Source organism: Larimichthys crocea, chromosome XIX (genome assembly GCF_000972845.2).
Source record: "Larimichthys crocea isolate SSNF chromosome XIX, L_crocea_2.0, whole genome shotgun sequence".
NCBI classification, from domain to species: Eukaryota; Metazoa; Chordata; class Actinopteri; family Sciaenidae; genus Larimichthys; species Larimichthys crocea.
Window position 1 is genome coordinate 10,632,449 of NC_040029.1, and position 17,235 is coordinate 10,649,683.

General features: G+C 49.1%; 1 protein-coding gene across 1 annotated transcript in view; it reads left to right on the top strand.

The window, feature by feature from the left end:
• LOC104928562 (POU domain, class 3, transcription factor 3-B) overlaps positions 1-17,235 on the top strand; it is a 127,055-nt gene that overhangs the window by 30,159 nt on the left and 79,661 nt on the right. Inside the window, exon 2 of the transcript XR_003464217.1 lies at positions 7,577-7,655. The gene's annotated coding sequence lies outside the window, so the exon portion shown is untranslated. The remainder of the gene's footprint in view (positions 1-7,576; positions 7,656-17,235) is intronic.

Consider the following 17,235-nt stretch of genomic DNA (forward strand, 5'->3'; position numbering starts at 1 on the left):
GGGTGTTTGATGATGGGGAGCGAACTCTGGGGCGGGGGCTGAGCTTCATCCGCGCAGGCTCAACATCAAACAGCCAGGAGCAAAGGACTGCAGCCCTGGGGGACCCCTCCAGCACTGCTGCATGGATAGGTAGATACACTCCCAGTCGGATGGGGAGGGAGGGGAGGGAGGGGTGAGGAGGGAGAGGGAAGGTGGAAAAAAATCAGAGATGGAGGCCGTGGAGAGAAAGAGAGAGAGACGTAGAGAGAAGTTCAAATCTGAAAAGGAAGCAAGGTAAAAAGTTTCTACACTCATGTAGGATGAAAGATTCTGATCTGATTCCTACAGATTCACTCGCGTCATTAACAGCTTTAACATCTGAACTCTGAAGGTCTTCACGCAGGACCCTTAATGGATTTTTAGGACTCGCTTTGCTTCTGCGGCTCGTTAATTGGAGAAGCATCACGACTAATTATCCTCGGGTCGGATTTGGACCGGTTGAGCTCCACAGCGCGGTTTGGACTGGTTCTGATGAATGAACAGAGAGTAAACAAAAAGAAGATGTTGGATGTTGTAGTTCCAGAACGTCTCTGTCCATCGTGCTTCACCTTTCATCACACTTCCTCTCCCAGGTGGACTCGGCTGAAGCACTTTTACCTTTTTCTCTTTTTCACTCTCTTGAATTTTGATCAAGTCGTCGTGTGCAGCTCCTTTCTGCAGTTTCTCTCTCTCTCCTCCTCTTTCATGTCTCTCCAGCTCAGGGGGGAGGGAGGGAGGGAGGGAGGGGAGGCTCTGACTGTTCACCCTTCACCAGTCATGTTTCATTACAAGGCCTGAGTCCTCCACCTGCCTGCCTGTCTATCTGTGTGTGTGTGATGTTACAAGGTTAACATGGACAGGGCGTGCCGGGCGGCAGTCGAAGGGTTAAACTGTGCGTCGGTTTGATTGCGGCTTCAGAGAGAAGTGGAAGTGACGTCACTCAGAACTCCCACCACCAAGTCATTTCTGTCTCGTTTTGTGCTTCATCGCCAAACGCACGTGGAGACCGAGATCAGGCGTCTCTCAGCGCTTCAGGTCAGGAAGTGACAGAGACGTGCCCGGTGCGATTTCAGGGTCACAGTCGGCGTTTTGGACGAGGTCTAAGTCCGGGCTCTGTGCAGGTTGGTGAAGACCTGACGTACACGAGTGTCTGTGGACATTTTGACCATGTGGTGAAGCTCTTTCATGTCGCTGATTGCAACTTGAATATTCTGAGTGTTACTATATTTCATCAAAGCAAAATAAACTAAGAAAATCAATACTGCAGCAGATACAGTAGCCCACGTAATAAGATGCACCAGGCAGAACGCTCCTCAATTAGCAGAGCAAAACTCTGGAGAATATTTACAGTAATCAATGTACAATTCTCAAGTCAACATTTTTTAATTCATTCTCCTCAGCAATTAACTCCCGCCATGGAAACAACACCCACAAAGAAGACCTTTCTTTGTGACATTAAACTTATTTCTGAAGCGGGCTGTCTCATTACCCTTCTTGGCTGAAACAAACGAGTGTGTGTCCAAACACACACACACACACACTTGTGGCTAAAAAAACAAACTCGTCTCTTGGTGTGTATTCGCTTACCGTGAATGGATTTCTGAAATAAAATGGGTCAAGCTCACTATTTAGTTTTCGACTGCAGGGATTGAGTCGCCTACCTTTCCACCCACCATCCATATGGGCTCATGCATATGCATGCTCTCTGGACAGGTACGCCAAAAATGGGAATTTTATTTATTTTTTTAGTTATCCTAGATTCTCGGTTTTGTGGCGAAGCCCGGTTGCGGCGCCAAGCTGTCTTTTGACTCCTTTAAAGGGGTCATGTGATAATGAATTCCACAGAGGCCGAGAGGGAGACGCGGCGCTCTGCAGGAAACACACTCCGGAACAAATGGAACAGTTCATATCAGTCAGAGGAAAACAATAATCCAGGGCGAGATTTGTCGTCGCCCGTAAATGATCGTGGCAATTACGCTCACATTGTGAGGCGAGCAAACAGAATTACAGTGAGATTCTCTCTGATTGGGGTGTCACCCCCCCGTTATTGTTGTGCCTCCTGATTGATCCTCTCCCTCTCTCTCAATCACTCTCCTCTTCCCTTTCACTGCCTGTCTTGTTTCATCTTTTCTTTGTCTCCTCTCGCCTCTCACTCTCTCCTGTTCTCTGCGGCTTGTTCTCCAGGCTAATGAATCTGGAGCTGGGGGGAATAGTCTGGCCCCCGGTGAGACCTCCAGCCTGTTCGGGCCTCATTTTGTCTTCACACCCTGGTCAGCCAGGGAAATACAGCTGTCCATCACTCTTCCCCAGGTCCCTGCTAACACTTTTACTACCTTTAAATTAGCCACTGTCACTGCCAGCCCTGCCTCGGTGTCACGCGTATCCAGATGTTGCAGGCTGCTTTTTCTCCAAGGCTGCCGCTGTAAATCTTTCCCATTCAGAGCGGGAAGGCAGGCGAGGAACGGCCCGGAGGACGAGCACAGCTCACCTCCTCCCATCTGTTGGCTCGCTCTTTATATCAGGAGCACCAACGTTCCACAGAGTGCATGTACTGTGGATGAAAGCAGTCACCCTGCATCCGTCACTGGGTGGCCGTGTCGTTTAGGTGATGGAGTATGACACAGGTAGTGAGCTGAGACTTCTCCACCATCAAACAATGCAAACCAGACACAGACAGAAACATTTAAAGGAAAAGTTCAATGCAAGTTTTGAGGCGCAGATGTGGAAGAAGACTGAGCCTGTCTTTGTCTTTCGCTGCAGGTTCTTGGTCCTGTTGACACATGAAGTGACAGATATGCTTATGGATGTTATTTGGTATAATAAATCCAATCTGCAATGGTCATGCTCGGTCTGCATGTCACTGGGGGGTGTAGTCAGCAGAAAACAACAGCTTAAGGACTCAACAGACATGCAGACGGACGGTGAAGGAAAGAGATGAATGCTGCTCTTCCAAAGGAACTCTGATGTTGGTGTTTTGCAGCTCGTTTCTTTCTTCAACCTTCATTTCAAGTCCCACGTTTCTCGTCACGTCTGTGCTGATTCCAGAGACTTCTGCACACAAACTGCTGAATTTTCTGTATCTGTGCTGTCTTATTTTCTGTCTGTCAAAATAAGTGAAGTGAACAATGTATCGAGATTTTTCAGAAAGAGTTTCATGTCATGCATTGCGTGGATTTTGACCTGAGTGCTCCTCGGACAGAAATCCACCTACTTGTGTTCTTGGTTGGAGGGCCGGTTCAGAGGTTGTCCGACGCCTCAACACTGCATCAGGAGCATCGGGAGGTTTTTGGCAGTGTGCTGAACATAAAGTACCTCCACAATGGAAGGCTGTGAGGGTCAGAATACCACCAGCAGCAGCACATGTTCCAGCCATGCTGCCGGGCTGGTGCGTTTCCAGTAGATCAGCTGGGCAGTGCCCACTTGTTGCTGCAGCGCTGCCACGTTTTAGAGAGATGGAGCAATCAAAGCAACGTTTATCGCCGTGAGCGCTCCAGATTAGGTAAAAGCCCAGAAGTTTGTAATTACCACAGGGAGCACAGCGTTTCTTCCAATTTACTTCTCCAAATACTCATCCCAGGACCCAGGAAAGATAAGTAAAATCTACTTCCTACTCATGTGTTATGTATCATGCTTGTTGGACTTCAGAATGGAAATGGAAATTGCTCATGGCCAAAACCATGTTCATCAGCTGACTAAACATGAAACCTCCAGATTTAAGGCCCTAACCTCATTAAATGTCTTCTTCTGTAAAGATAAAGCGAGTCCTGGAAAACCTGGAAGAACTTAAACGAGCCTGTGTGTGCAAAAAGAAGAAGAGGAGGGTTAAAATGAACCGCTGAGACCGAGTGAACTGGTAACATCTGTATCTGTCTTATCTCCTCCTTTCTCCTCATGTCTTTATTTCACTTCTCCCTCCCTCCTCTGCGTCCATTCATCCAATTAACAACAGCCCTTCAGTTTTGTGTAATTTAGGACAGAACACACCGGTTGTGGATGTTATTCGAGGCAGTATCAATCAGCCGGGGACAGTAAGGAGACATCCCTAATGCCCCGTCACGTAGCTCGGCTCCTGTATTTACGACCAGAGGCCTCTGCTGCACGGCTGGCATCACCCAGCCATCAAATAATAAAATAAATCAAAACATAAGAGTTTTGTCTATTTGCAATTTCCTTTCGGGTCTCCAAATATGAAACCAGATGTTTCCGGCGTCCTAAAGATGCTTTTCATCTGCCCTTCTCTTCCTTTCTTTTCCAGCCCTGTCTGTCTTTCTCTGTTTCGTGCTCTCGCTCTGTGCAGCCTCCCTGCCTCCCCTCTGCTTTCAAAATTAATGTAAGCCCGGAAAAAAAAAGGAAAAAAAAAGAAAAGAAGGGAGGCTTATAAAAAGTGAAATGTCCTCTTTGCCCAAGGAAGTAGTCTGTTTTGCATTGATAGAGAGGCACAGGCAGCCCCTGGCCATCTGAGGCTGAGCCTGTTTTTCCTCTGCGATATCCTGCCGCCACATCTCTGCCTCTCGAGTGCGCCTCCAAGTAAAGCGGGCGGGTCAAAGCAATAGCGTTCAGCCTTTTTCTCCCCCCACGCCCGCCCTCCCTCCACCCTCCCCCCCCCCCCCCTTTCTCCAGTCCTCTAATTGGAGGTGCTCAGGTTAAAGAATGTCCTGGTTATCGCAAAGCCAGCAGAGAAACACAATTCAGCAGTATAATTCCGCTGATGAGTGACTTGCATTTTCAAATATTTAGCGTCGGTGTTTACACAAGCTGTGTCATTATCTCATTCATGCACATTCAAACGTTGACATGAGTTTATACAGGAGAATTAATTCCAAGTCAGCCCGAATGGGATTTTTAATAGATTCTGGATATATGTAGGGGAATTCATAAGCATCTCTAAAGCTCAGACATGGATACTGTTTGTGTAATTCTCTGGGTGCAGTAAGTGTGGTCCCAGTCGTCTCCCTTGTATGAAGAGCTTGTCTGTTTTATGCCTCTGGCCTCTGTTCATTTTGACAAACCGTGCATGCTTTCTGCCAGTCACTTCCAGGCAACCACAGCTACAATAAACACCAGCCATTTTTTTTCCAGCTCCAGGCCCAGGTTTGATCCCAAGCAGAACCCCGGCCAGCTCACTTCCTCCCGGGGCTTGAAAGCGGGGCCAAGCCCAAACAAACAGGAACTCCAACATATACAGCAGCTCCCCGTTAGCCCTGCACCTGCATAGTGTTACACCGGGCTTAGCGGCTCCGGGTTCAGCCAGCCAGGGTTTCTGTTTGTGAGCTCGGTGCTGCTGAAGCTTCCACTGCCGAGGAATGCCCTGATGATCATCTGTAGTGATTTTAAAGGGAAGCCCAACACAGTCGGATCGTTGATACGAGGAACTCTTCATGTTTGGAGGCAGGAGATCAAACTGCATGATCCAGTGTCAGAGTGTTTGATTAGTGCTTCGTCTGCTGTGCAAACACGTCCTAAAAGTCCTGACGTCTACACGCAGCCAGAATGTCCCGTGTGTTCAAAAGAAATGTTCAGGCCACACAAAAATGGAAGCGCTGACAAGCAACAGCTTTTTACGCCTGCTGTTAAATACACGAGTCCAATTACGGTTGTCCTCGTTAACGTGACAGGACGTCAAACAAGCACTTCCTGTTAACTGCCTCTTATCTTAATTGGTCTGGTCTCAGAGGAGGGTCCGGCTCTGCGCTGACTATGGTCACAGAGTCTGCTTCTTGTCTGGCTCAGCCCGGCACACTCTCATTTTGTTGTCATCACAGTCTGTGCAAAGACCAAACCACTTCTGAATGTTTGGGAGACGTCTGACTGTATCCGAAGTCCGAAACATGACGAGGTGTCTGGAGTCATTTACAGAGATACGTTAAAAATGTTAAAAGCGCGGGCTGTTGGTGGACGCTGCTTTCTGTCAGTCAGACGTCAGACGAGCGCGTCGCCTCCTCTGAGAGCAGCACTCTTAATAAAGCCCAAATGCAATCTCCCTCTAACCCCAATGAGATGGTGAGGCTCCTCAGCTCTTCCATAATGCACTATTCATGCTTTTTATTAATCTCTTTTTTCCTCCAGCCATTTTTCAAATCACTCCTTTTGTTTACTCATGAATATTTTTCTGCCTTGTTGAGAGAGAGAGAGACACACACACACACACACACACAGAACAACAAAGAGGGAACGGGAGGCAGAAAGAGAGCCCATCAGCAGGGCGTAGGAATGGCCTGGTGGCGCTTCATCCGTGGGTAATTTGTGGCAGGGAAGCCTTGTATTTCATCACGGGATAATCTAACCTTAGAGGTGTTTTACAGACTGCCTCCGAGCTCAAAATAGGTCACTTAAGCAGGCTTAGCAGGCGAGGCCAGCCTGATACCAAGGCCCTGCACCCCAGGGACACCTAGCCACGGTAATTGGTGGTTATGGCCCGGGGTTTTTATAGGCGATGAACAAAGTTGGCCATCTAATGTCACATTTAGGACAGCGGCATGCTCAGGCCTACACGGCGATAGCACAGGCTCATTAACAAGCTCCTAATTACAGACAGAGTGAGTGCAAAGACGACCGTACGGAAGCGTCAGCTCGGCGTTCATTTCATCCTTTCTCCCAGTTTCTGCAGCACCTCACTCTGTGTCGGATGAAAAGGGGTAGTGATCGTAATATGCCGTCTATAAAAGGTACCCAGCATTAGGCTAATCTGTCACCCATTTCCATTTTTTCTCATTTTTTTCAGATCCAACATGAGAGGGAAAGAGTGAGGTGGTGTGTGCAGAGGGAGGGGGAGAACAGGCGTAATGAAAAGGGCCTAAATGACAGTGGGTTGACAGTGGGATTGGCTGGTAAATGACTGCGGAGTGGCTCGCCTGCGGAGAGGGGATGGAGGAGGCTCCCAGTAGGCCTGATTAATTCCACTCTCGGCGGCTGCCAGGGGAGAGCCGGGGTTAGCGGCTGCTCGAAGAGGAGCCTATTACCAGTCCGCCGCTGAAACTGATATAATCAGCTACACTGCGACCCGGCCTTCCCCGAGACAAACTTTTCCAGGGCTCGCTCCCCATTCGTTCCACACTGGGACTTAAATACGACGGTGGGGGGAGGAGGAGGGGTGGAGGTGAGGGAGGGCGTCGGGTTTGGATGAGGGGTACAAAGGATTTTCTTTTTGAGAGATGGTTAGGGGAGCTTTGTAAGAAATCCTCTCTGCTGTTCTGACTCCACTCTCCCTCACTCTGACTGTACCTCTGTATCTCTTTATCCCTATCTCGCTCTTCTCCTTCCCTCTCTGGCTGATTTCCTGCAGCTTTGATAGCGACAGACCCTCCCGCGTGGCAGCAGCTTTAAGTCTGGTCAGATATGAATATGTCACAGCTCTTAATCCCAGGCGCTTCTCTTGCAGCTTCACAAACTGCAGCAAGTATGACGCGTTTTTATCTGATGCAGCCTCTCCGGCATGAAGCGCCCCCCTCCAACCTCCCGAGCCTTGCTCCCTGTGTTTTCGCAGGACTGACCTAGAATACGGAGTGAGTAATGGATGGCGTAACATTATCTCGGTGACATATGTTCATCTGTGTTGCAGGTATGTCTCGTGCTGCAGCTGGAGATACATCCTGCCTAATTACACGCCCGGCGAGGATTACAGGATTTGCCACAGTGAGGTGTGTTTGCATTTTCTGACGACACACACACACATCAGGCTCTGAGACACAAACACAATCTGAGAGTGTCTCTGATAATCCGCAGACCTCGCTGAGTCTTCTGGATTATGTAGCGCAGCGCGGCTTCTGATTGGTGGGTGATAAAAGTGACATCATGCTTTAATTTGACGTCTTCGTAGCATTTAGAGGCTGTCGGCCATGTTTGTTGCCATGGTTGCTCTCGGTTGTGTTGTTGCTGCTCCTTGTAGCAACCCTAACCCTCAGACACCGCGACTGAGCGCGAGATGTTTCCTATGAACGGAGGAGCAACAGGCCGAGCGGCTGAAACACACTTCACAGGCGGAGGATGCCGTCCTGCTAATCAGGGTGTGACTCACTGAGTCAGACTTTACGTTAAAACAGTAATTAGTTCATTTATCTGTTGGAAATGAAAGCAGGTGTACACAGACCGAGTGTCACCGAGTGTCCTGTCCTGACAGAGAGTTCACAAGCAGCCGTCACACGTAAAAACACACGACTGACACGAGGTTTCACCATCCACTCTCATCGTTTCTCACGCAGACACGTCGCTGTTAAACATCTCCAAACGTGGAGACACAAAACCACAGCGAGCTGCTGGTGGAGGTGTTACAGGTGAAGCAACCTTGTAACCGTGTGTCTGTTGGCCCTGCACACACACACACACACACACACACACACACACACACACAGCCCATTTTCATTTATGTCCATTACACAGTCCTCTTCATGTCCCAGATAGAGCGGGCCCTCTCTCTGCCTCAGCCCTCCCCTCCGTATATCCGCCCGGCCCTGCCTCCCTCCATCCCGATAAAGGTCGTGAATAATACATATTAAGCACTGTACCGAAGGCCGTAACCGAACTGTTAAAATATTGATCTTTGCCAATCATAATAAAGAGAAATTACTGAAAGCGATCCATCACCATGAGCCAAGTGTCTGCTCCTACTCCAGGCTTAACTTGCTCAATTTCCCCCCTCTGTGCGGCGCCACATTATGGCTCAATAATAATAAAGATGATATCGGCGCTGCAATTGCCGCCGCGTGCGCAGCGAAAGGTAGCGTGTTGTCATGCAAATTAAGCGACAACAAATCCATAACGCCACTAAATATATTTGGAGGATTACGTCCCGTTCATCTGTGGAAAGAAATAAATACTTTCAGTATTTGCCCGCCGCGCTCGTCTCTGCTCTCCAAATGGTGCATGACATTTGGCTGTCACGTGTGTTCCCGCGCGCGTGTGTGTGTGTGCGTCAGCCGTGTTTGTTTGTGCACGTGTGTGTGGAGACACAGCGAGTGTGTAGTTCCACATATTGCACGAGGATTCTGTATTGTAACGTGTGTGTGATTCAAAATGCTGTTTACATACGTGTGCGGCTCCAAGGTTTTCTGTGTGTGTGTGTGTGTGTGTGTGTGTGTGTGTGTGTGTGTGTGAAAGGACATTCTTCGAAGGTGAAAGCAGCAGTGGAGGTTTCACCTTTTAGTTTTTTTTTGCAGCAGCTCTGATCAGATCAGCCGCTCCACCTCCACCCTGAAACACACACTGACATTTCACATGATCACCTTTAATAGCACCTAAAGGTGATCACACGAGGCCGCCTGCCCGCCTGAGCGAGACGTTCCCACACACTTAATGAGTTTTTAAATATTAAAAGCAGCACACATCGTCGTCACTATTGTGAGCTCTTAATTTACCAAGCAATTAGGCCCGGGCCCTCATTTATCAGCGTGTGTTCATTTGCTGAAAACCTAGTCACTTTTTATTAATCGATGCCATAGAAACGGCGAGGTGAAATTAATGTGCGCCCAGCGGAGGTCACGCCAGCCGTGCTAGCTAGCTGCGGCTCAGTGAAACGGGAGATAAATAGGAAGTGTGCTCCGCCGGTTACACCGGAGAGAAGTGGAGGCGTCGGCGCGGTACGCCGGGGGACCGGCCTCGGCGGCTGGAGAGACGAGGGAGCGGTGCAGAGAAACGCTGCTCGGCTTTCCTGTGACCATCTGTTTTATTCTTTTTTTTCACGCAGGAACAAAATTAACCAAACGCCTTTAAAAGGAAAAACAATTATAGTTTTAACCTTGCTGCTTCGCTGCTTCCTCCACTTCATTTTTCCTCCTCCATCACTCCTCGCTGCGAGGATGCTGCTTACTATTCATACAGAAAAGTGGGAATGAATCAAAAGTGCGTTCTTGGAGAGGAATCCCAATGCGCTTCCTCTGTGGAGAGCCTTGACTCGGCGCTCCGCCCTATATATTCACGTGCAGCGGCTGCTGATCTTCAACATATACACCAGCACCACACACCCATAATTCTTTTCCATAGGTTAATATGCCGGTTAATACGAGGCCTTTGTGAAATGTTACCGTGATTTGCATGAGGATATATATTGTCTCACCTAAACAATCAAAGCGCGGCGTTGTTAATGGATGGAGACACCTGCTCGCCTCGTGTTTACAGCGCCATGCTAATGTTAGCTCCACCCTGGGATAGATATCCACTGTGATGTGTACAGGTGTTGTTTGCCGCGCTGCCCCCACTGTCGTGCTGTCTGTTCCACCGGCCAGTGTGGGATTCCTTAATCTCGCCGCCGCCATGGGAGCGAACAAACATACTGCACGCCTGCCAGATAATTCCAGCCAGCTCTCATCTGCCAGAGCACGCTGCAGCTACGCCGGGTGGAGACGACGTCCGTGTTCAGTACTCTGAACGCAAGACGGACAAAAACATCTGCTCAGTGCATGAAACGCAGCCGAGTGTTTACAGGACAGTTTGTGCTCGGTAGAACTTGAAGCTCAGGTTTGAACAACGAGGGGAGCTTCTGCTGCTGCGTGTGGAAACACGACGGAGGAGCTCGGCTCATTTAAAACACACAAATACAGAAAACAGGAAACTGGATCTGAAGTGAGCAGAGACGCTCTCTCCCGTTTGGAACATGGCAGGAGGTTGAATAAAGGCTTTCAAACATCAGAGTAATGCCCGTCGCAGTTTCCCACAGCTCAAGGTGACGACCTTTAAAACACAAAGATTAGCTGGAATCAATTTACAATGATTGAAAAATGACGCAAACTCTCTCACACGGCGTGAAAACGTGGAAGCAGCTGCTGGAATCTTTCCGTCGTTTTTCCGTGATAAGTGGCTTCAATGATTAATCAATGAAAACATGATTAGGAACTCTGCACACTTCTCTCCTCTGGTGAAAGTCCTTGTGACCAAAAGGATTATTGCCCTTAACTGTAAAGTTTTGTCGGTGTGGTGTGTCTGCTGGTAAAACTGGAGTAAACAGTCAGAGAACAGCTTAAAAAAACTCCTCTGAATAGATTTATAATCGTGTGACGACCCTGCTTTTGTGGATATATATATGGATTCATTCCCACCATCTCCACCATCTCCCCTCCATCCCCGTGTGCCCCTGATCCACGACCCCCAGGGGTGTTTGCAGCAGACTGTGATGGGGCTGTGCCAGCTTGGTGCTGCTCCAGCCTCGGCCCCAGCCCGTCCCAGGCCCGGGCCCGGCACTGCGCTAATATGCTCCCATTCCTCATCCAGACAGTCCGTAAAGCACTGGGGCAAAATATTCTGTCTCCCTGAGCAGCTCCTAATAAATTGTCCTTTCATCGACGCGCAAGACAAATTTTGCCTTCTCTCCCTCCCCTCCTCCCTCTGCTCTCACCCTCCTCCCTCCCTCGCTATCTCGCTACACTCTTTCTCACTCTCGCTGTGTTCACATGCTCTGGAGCTCCCTCTCTCCCAGTTCCTCTGCTCCCTGTGGTTTAGTGAAACTGGCACACTCACTCTACCTCTCAATAAACTACAGGGATGCCAGGGGCGCAGCTCGGTTGGCCAGAGCCCCCTGCAAACAGAAAAATGGGGTGACGGAGAGGCGGAGAGGCGAGGGGAGGAAGTCAGGTGACGGAGGAAGAGGAAAAAGATAAAAAGAAATAAAGAGCGAGGGATGTTATTGTGCACAATCCTGTGCTCCCTGTCTCTCTGCTCCACACGCTGCCACAACACGCTACTGCTTCCGCTTTGTAATTGCGCAATTAGTGCCAGCGCCTGGTTTTCATATATCACAAATGGCTAGCTGCTGCTATTAAAGCCGCTCCAGCGCCGGGCTAGGGGGCACGGCTAGCCGAGGTGCATTAAGGGCAGCGTTTTGTAAAATGTGAGCCAATTTATCATGATCTGTTTTTCGCTCCCACCCACTGCTAAAACGCCCCTACTCCCTTGTCTTTGAGCCTGACCTTGTGCTGAGCTGTGTGTGTGTGTGTGTGTGTGTGTGTGTCAGTGTGCGGAGGTTCAATTTGCTCATTGTTACTTGCTTGCATAATTCCAGGCGGCTGGCTCGGCACAGAGCCTCACACTGAGACACACACACACACACACACACACACACGCGCACACACACACACACAGACGCCCGCAGTTACGCACACAAACACACACACACACACACACACACACACACCTCCGCAAAACATGCCGGCCACTGATTGCTTGCGCCGCCACTTTGCCTTCCTCTGTCTCTCACTGCTCTCCTCTCTCTCTCTCTCTTCCTCTCCACTCATTTATATGCCGAGGCTAAGCGCTGTTCATTTGGAAGATGCGAGCGGTATAACGCTGGTAATTCCTCCTCACCAATTTCCAGCGCACTTTCCCCTTTAGCTGTCATAAGCAGTGCATTAAGTGACTGAGGCAAATCCGCTCCCCATTCTGCGCCACCCCCCCCCTCTCTTTTTCTTCCTGCCTGCCGTTCTCCATCACCCACTCGCCACCCTCCATTCTCCACGTTTGCATGTTGCTGCTGTGAAGATTTACAACGCGCCTATTCACGCGCTCTCTCCCTTCATTCCCCCTCTGTCTCTTTCTCTCTCCTTTCATTTTGCCGGGCGGTGGAAGCTGAAGATGACACCCTGAGCTCATCAGAACCCGCCGGCTTTTCACCCCCGGAGAGCCGCCTTGAGCGCGCTGCACTGCGGATACCTGCCCCACCCCCCTGCTGAGTAGCCTGTAGCCCAGAGAGAGGCTGAGCCGGGGGGAGGAGGAGGCTGGATGAAGGGATTCCAAGGTGGGGTTACAGCTGGGGGAAAGGGAACAGATAAAAGAGGAAGGAGCTAGAAGTGGGGTTACTGCTGGAAGAGTCGGGGTGGTGTTGAGGTTGAGGTGCAGAAATGAAGGAGGTAGCCTGAAGTTCACAAGCTGACCTGAAACAAACCCGGTGATGCTGCGTGTATCCGGACCGATGTGGGTCAGTTAACATTAGCTGTAGCATGAGGGAGGTGTGCAGAGATGAACTTGAGGGTTTGAGGCCTGCAGAGGGAGGCACAGCTCTGATCTTCTCTACCTCCACTCTCACACTTTTCCTTCTCCTCTTTCATCCTCAACCTCGTCATCTGAGTTTGTCCTGAGGGCCTCTGTCCCCCCGGGTGAGGATGCAAGGCAGAACCTGTTCACCCCTCCAGGCCCGAGTCCATCAGACATCCAGTCCAGCACACTCGTATCCGCAGCCATGACGACAGCGAGGCCAGATGAATAAACAGATTCTGTGTTTTGGCTGCGCTGACAGCCGCTCCATCATGCCATCGAAACTCACCAAGCCGCTTTAATGTCTTTGTTATTGTGGGTGAAGAACACAATTGTGGTGTTGCTGACAGCATAATTATCAGGTAGTTAGGATTATTTGCAGATAACAGGTTTTAACGTTGTCACACGGCACATTTCAGAGATTTTCACTATGTATGGAACGACGAGCACAAACAAGCAGCATCGGATCGCTCCGTGCTGATCCGATGCAGAGTGACACAAACATGCTGAAACATGCGCTGCCCGACACTCCGCCACTGAGCTACCATTTCTCCCACCTTGGCGTTAATGCGTTTGTCGCTACTTGTCAAACACCCACTTGTTTTGAATTTACCACAAGAGTCTTGGCACCCTCTGCCTCGCCGCGCCGGCAGTACGGACGAGAGAGCAATCATTGTTTTGTTGTTTAGAGTGCCGCACGAGTTGCTAACTTTTTGGAGGACTTGGCAGGGGTCCCTTTTTTCCCTCAACCCCCCATTTTGATGATAAGTGGCCAACTACCAGCTCGGAATGGGGTCAATGAAGACCAACGGACTCAACCATTCCCCCTCATGCAGGGGTGCAAACTGAGCAAATGCAACATGGCAGTGAGTTCAGCTGCTGCGTCCGTGTTTATCTATTTACAGGTTCAGACTGATCTGATGAACGACTGAATCTACATGAAGGGGAACGTTAATGCCAATAATCCTTTTGTTGAGATTCCTCTGCAGTGTCCAACAGCAGAACAAGCTCCCTGTGTGTGGCAGCAGGGAGGATGGGAAGGTGGCAGAGAGGTCAGATGAACGAGTGTTTGGCTCCAACAAAGATGTTTCACGGGACAGTGAAGCCCAAAACAATGAAACGTTGTTGGATGAAGCAGACGTTTGAAGATAGACCGCATGTTGAACACGTCTTTCTGAAAACATGAGCTTGAATCCTGCGAGTTCTGGAGCCTGGCTGCAGAGATTTGAAGTCTGATGTTCAGTGTTTAAGTTCGTCTTAAAGACGCTGGATCGGGTTATTTTACCACACCAAACTGTTCTCAGCTGTGAAGAAAAAAGTTCCTCTAACGTCCACCTGAGGCTGGCTCCAGAAGTGAGTCAGTCTCCATAAGTCCCCATGTTTCACAGCAGAAATAAACATGTTTACAGCCTGGTACAAAAAACAGTTTTGGTCTCTGTAGCTAATTTCCCCGTTCATGACAACTGTACTGAGGGTGAATTTATATACAACTCACCTGTTCACATTATATTAAGGCTTAAAGTTATGCAGGATTAAGAGCGTGGACGCTTTGACTGACAGGTGGGTGTCGTCACGGATACGACGTCCTGCATGTTGTCCTTTTAATTTGAACAACAGCGTGACACACGAAGGCGCACTAATAGAGTCGATGACACTGATGAATATTTAATGAAAGTCTCATTGCCAGTGGATCTATGCGGACTCAGATGTGTCGCTCCTGCTCCGACCTGCGAGGTGACACTGCATCGTTATTCTGCTCTCGTTTTATTTCCAGCAGGAGAGCAGAGGTCGACCTCCGGACAGGTCCCCTCACTGAACACAAGCCACTTCCATGCTGGGACTGACTTTATCTGTCTGCGCTGGACGGACTGTGGAAATTGTAATTGTGTCTCTCTGCAGCAGTCAATCTGTTCCAGGGGCGTCCACATTGAAGGCCTTTTCAATTACTTTCAAGGTCCTGTTTGGTGACATTTAAGGACTCAAGTTTAGTTTTTCAGTGGCCAACCTTCACCTGGACAAAATAATAGAAACACCTGCCAGTATCATTACATTAGAGTTCCTCTGAGACCTTTCCACCTTAAATTCATTTCCAGACTAAAATGAAGCTTCTGCTTTGTCTGATATACTTTATACTGTGCATGTGAACATAATCAGTGTTAAATATATCCGCTTAGTTCTAAAACAAAGCTCACATTGTGGAGGAATATTAATCACACACACACACACACATTTCCAACCTCAAACATCTCGTATACCTCCAAAGAAATCCAAGAAACACAGCTCAGGAAGTGACACGGCAGATAATTGAAATTTATTCCCACTTATGCCGCACAACAAACAACCGTCCCCTGGTATTTTATTTCGTCCTGCGATCGTTGTTGAGTGGATGAACGCAGTGCTGCTTTCCTACGGGAGGACTGATGCCTCGGCACTGAGGTGTGAGAGCTGAGAGAGTTAATGTAGCTTAAACGGCCAAACTAATTGTCCCTGTCTCTGTCATATTTGTCTAGTCCAACACTCCTAAATACCACAGCCATTAATTAGCTCGCAGCCAGGTATGTGGAGACAGCATCCAGTGTGTGTGTGTGTGTCAAGCCAAGCGTAGTCAGGGGACTATTCGTCCCTCTTTGCCACATGCATCAATGTGATGACTTGTTTTCACGTCTGTCAACACGTGCTGTCTTTGTCTCTGATTCCTGTCTCCTAACCTTCGCATCAGCTCCTCCAGCGAGACGTTCAGGACCGAGGCGGTGCTCCTCGTCAAGCCGGACTCGCCCGAGAGTAACTAAATGTTGTGTTTCATGGACGGTTCTGTTGCGCGTGTGTCTTGGAAATTTAGCTCCAAACCTTCCTCTAGTCCCGCGTCTCGAAAGCCGTCTTGTCCGGATAGGAAGCGGCTGGTTTTCACGATGCATGATGGATGTTTTTTTTTTTCTTCTTTGTGTCAGAATTAATGGAAATGAATGAACCGGCGTGCACAGCCGATGTGAGTCGGTTTGTTTGTTTGTGCACAGGTGTGCAGCCGGCGTGCCTACGTGTTTGGGGCTTGTTTGCCAAGATCAGAGGCAGGCGCCCCGGGTGTGTGAAGTGTTCCCATCATGCATCGCTCCATGCCTGGGCAGCCCACGCCCACTCATCATCCCCACATTAACGCTCATCTCTCTCCCGCTATCTCTCTCATGCACACACACACTCTCTCTTTTCTTCTTCTCATTCAGTCTGTGTTTCTCTCCCTCTCTGTGATCTCTCTGTTTATGTTTGACCTTTTTGCCGTTCTGCACCAGCTAATGATGGTACAGGGATAGCAGGTGCGCTGCATTAGCCGACTTCTGCCGTGGCGGAACAAATTAGAGGTCCACCAACACCGAAGGCCAACCTTTCACCGCCGATGCTCCCGTTAGTTGCAGACACACCCACAGGATGCCCACACGCTCTCACACAACACAGGCGGATATGCAAACATACAGTACAGCAGCAGCTACACACACACACACACACACACACACACACACACACACACTCACTCTCCGGGCTGTCAGATGTGTGCAATTTGAGCAAAATGACACAAACCCAGCCACATAATCTTCTCACCTGGAAAAATGGGAAAGGAGGACAGGGGAAAACGCGGAGGCGAGAAATATAATCACGCTTTGTTTGAACAGCAAGCTCCGCTTTACAAATACTATACTCTGCTGATTTAGCATAACTACCACTGTGTTTTTTCTCCTCCTGTGGGGCTGTGCTGTGTGCTGAATATGAAGACAGATACACAGAGGGAGACGCAGATTACTGCCTCTCACATGCATCCGTCCTCACATTATAAAACGCCGCCTCGTCTCAGTACAGTCCAACTCTCTCTGACTTTGCAGAGTCAAATCCGAGCAGGCATCCTTCAGCTTCAGTTGAACTCGTTGCTGCTGGAGAGGATTTGCTTGTGAGCGAGTTCATGAAGACGATCAGCTGATGATAAACCTGATCAGCCAGCTCCCATTAACCAAACCAATAACTAACATTCAGTCAATGTCAGACTTTCCTAGTGTTTGTGTCTGACGGGCTGTTTCTGTACAGACTCAGTATAACATGACTCCATGCACAGTCAGTCCTCCCTGCAACACTTACAGAACGTTCGGAGCTTCCTGATGTAACGCAGCATGTTGTTCGGCTGCATTACTCTTGGCTCCGTGTACATAATAAATCCTGTTTAAACAGCGATGGATCAGGACAAAGTATTGATATGCAAAGAGGTGATTAAGAGTAACTATA